The sequence below is a fragment of the Apium graveolens genome, chromosome 11, assembly GCF_009905375.1.
Source record: "Apium graveolens cultivar Ventura chromosome 11, ASM990537v1, whole genome shotgun sequence".
NCBI lineage: Eukaryota > Viridiplantae > Streptophyta > Magnoliopsida > Apiales > Apiaceae > Apium > Apium graveolens.
The window spans coordinates 27,741,319-27,744,391 of record NC_133657.1 but is presented as its reverse complement, the minus strand read 5'-3'; the positions used below and the strand labels follow the sequence as shown (position 1 = coordinate 27,744,391).

General features: G+C 41.0%; 1 non-coding gene across 1 annotated transcript; it reads left to right on the top strand.

Moving 5' to 3' along the window:
• Window positions 1-2,599: 2,599 nt before the first annotated feature.
• On the top strand, window positions 2,600-2,706 carry LOC141699269 (small nucleolar RNA R71). Its single transcript, XR_012565744.1, has one exon. It is a non-coding gene; the product is annotated as a small nucleolar RNA R71 (small nucleolar RNA).
• Window positions 2,707-3,073: the final 367 nt, after the last annotated feature.

Below are 3,073 nucleotides of genomic sequence, written 5' to 3'. Positions count from 1 at the left end.
TCAAAACTAAGCCCGTATTATGCAAGCATTCATCGTAAGAAGTTCCAAAGACTGAGAAATCGTCCATGAACACTTCTACGTTATTCCCAATCATATCATAGAAGATAGCCATCATACATCTCTGAAAAGTGGACGGCGCTCCATATAGTCCAAAAGAAACTCTTCGGAATGCAAAAGTACCAAACGGACATGTGAACATGGTCTTTTCTTGATCCTCTGGAGCGATACAAATCTGATTATAACCTGAGTAGCCATCTAGAAGATAATAGTAATCATGCCCAGCCAATCTATCAAGCATCTGATCAATGAAAGGAAGAGGGAAGTTATCTTTACTTGTGACTTTGTTCAACTTCCTATAATCCATGCAAACTCTCCATCATATGACTGTTCGTGTCGGAATAAGCTCATTCTTCTCATTAGCCACCACAGTGATACCACCTTTCTTTGGCCCATACTGAACCGGGCTCACCCAAGAATTGTCAGAAATAGGATAGATAATTCCTACATCTAGCCACTTGAGAATTTCCTTCTTCACAACCTCTTCCGTGATCGGATTTATCCTTCTCTGTTGCTCAACAGTAGGCTTGCTTCCTTCCTTTAGCAGAATTTTTTGCATACAAAAAGAAGGGCTGATTCCCTTGATATCTGCTATAGTCCAACCAATTTCCGATTTGAACTCTCTAAGAATCCTCAACAGCTTTTCCTCATCAGTACCTGAAAGGTCAGATGCAATAATAACAGGAAAAGTAGATGCTTTGCCTAAGAATGCATACCTCAAGTGCTCAGGTAAAGGCTTAAGCTCAAGAGTAGGAGCTTCCTCAATAGATGGCTTGAGGCGTTTTAGAGAACTTTTCAACTCCTCTAATCCAAGAGATTCAAGTATTGCAAGTGCTCGTCACCCTCGTCATCTTCACTATCAGAATTCCCCAATAAGGCCTTTTCTAAGTCATCAGACCTTAGCAAATGATCGAGTTCAGAATTAACCACAGTATCGACCATTTCCACCTTAAAACACTCCTAATTTTCTGTAGAGAATTTCATGATATTGAACACATTAAAAGTCACATCCTGATCCATCACTCGCATGGTAAGCTCACCTTTCTGCACATCTATCAAGGTTCGGCCAGTCGCCAAGAAAGGTCTTCCCAAGATTATGGGAATCTTTTTATCCTCCTCGAAATCAAGAATTATAAAATCAGCAGGGAAAATGAGTTTATCCACCTTGACCAAGACATCCTCCACAATACCTCGCGGATATGTAATAGAATGATCGGCCAACTGCAAAGTCATGTATGTAGGCTTTGGATCAGGCAAGTCCAACTTTTTGAAGATTGATAATGACATCAGATTGATGCTAGCTCCCAAGTCGCATAGACATTTATCAAACGACACCTTTCCAATAGTGCAAGGAATAGTGAAGTTTCCAGGATCTTTAAGCTTCAGAGGCAATTTCTGTTGTAGCACAGCACTGCATTCCTCCGTGAGAGCAACGGTCTCCAAGTCATCAAGCTTCACCTTCCTAGAGAGAATACCTTTCATAAATTTCGCGTAACTAGGAATTTACTCTAGAGCTTCAGCAAAAGGTATGTTGATGTGAAGTTTCTAAAACACCTCCAAAAACTTCGCAAACTGCTTATCCAGATTCTTCTTTTACAGCCAATTAGGAAAAGGAGGTGACGAATAGATCTGTTTCTCCCCTTTATTACCCTCAGGAGGAATGTGCTCAATAGTAGTCTTACTTGGTTCCACTTCGGCTTCCTTCTGCTCTTCTTCTTCATCAGCCTCCAATTCAGAAATTGGAGTTTTAGCTACTTCAGGATTCGCAACCTTACCATACCTCAATGTAATTGCCTTAACATGCTCCTAAGCTTCCTTCTTTCCTGGCACTTCAGTATCGCTTGGAAGCATGCCAGGTTGGCGATTAAGTAAGGCATTCACAATTTTCCCAATTTGATTCTCCAAGGTCTTGATAGAGACAACTTGGCTCTTGCACATGAGTCTCAACTCCTCCAATTCAGAATTTTTATTAGCTTGAGGTAACTGCTGAAGTTGAAGTTGTTACTTCGGTGCATATTGTGGTTGTTTAAAACCAGGAGGGTTATATTACCTTGCTGTATATGGCTGATAAGATTGTTGTACCGCATTCTGATTGTTGCTCCAACTGAAGTTAGGATGATTGCGGTTGTTCGGATGATAAGTGGCTGGAGCTTGTTGTTGTGATCTCTGAAAGTTGCTCACAAATTGAGCTGATTCGCTAGAAATAGCACACTGCTCAGTTTCATGTGCTCCCACACAAAGCTCACAAACGCTAGTAATCTGATTAACTCCATAATTTGCCAAATAGTCCATTTTTATCGTCAAAGCTTGTAGTTGAGCAGCTATAGCGGTAGCTTGATCCACTTCCAGAATTCCTGTTACCTTTCCTTGCAACATTCTTTGTGTAGGATTCTGGTATTCATTGGATGCCATTAGCTCAATCAACTCATAAGCTTCATTGTAGCTTTTAGCCTATAAGGCTCCACCAGATGCTGCATCAAGCATAGGTCTAGAATGTGCACCTAGACCATTGTAAAAACAATTTATGATCATCCAATCAGGCATGCCATGGTGCGGGAACTTCCTAAGTATCTCCTTATAACGATCCCAAGCCTCATACAGAGATTCACTAGTTTGCTGAGCAAACTGAGTAAGAGCATTCCTGATTGCAACAGTCTTCGCCATAGGAAAGAATTTAGTGAGAAACTTTTGAGAAAGATCCTCCCATTTGGTGATAAACCCCAGTGGTAGAGAATGTAACCAACACTTCACTTTTTCCCTCAAAGAGAATGGGAATAGTCGCAGCTTAATGGCATCTTCAGACACATCGTTGAACTTGAAAGTGTCACAGATCTCGATGAAATCCCTGATGTGTATGTTCGCGTCTTCAGTAGGATTACCCCCAAACTGAAATGAGTTTTGTATCATCTGAATCGTGCTCGACTTGATCTCAAAAGTCTTAGCCTTGATTGCTGGCCTGATGATACTTGACTGAATGTCATTGATCTTAGGCTTAGAAAAGTCCATCAAAGCCTTA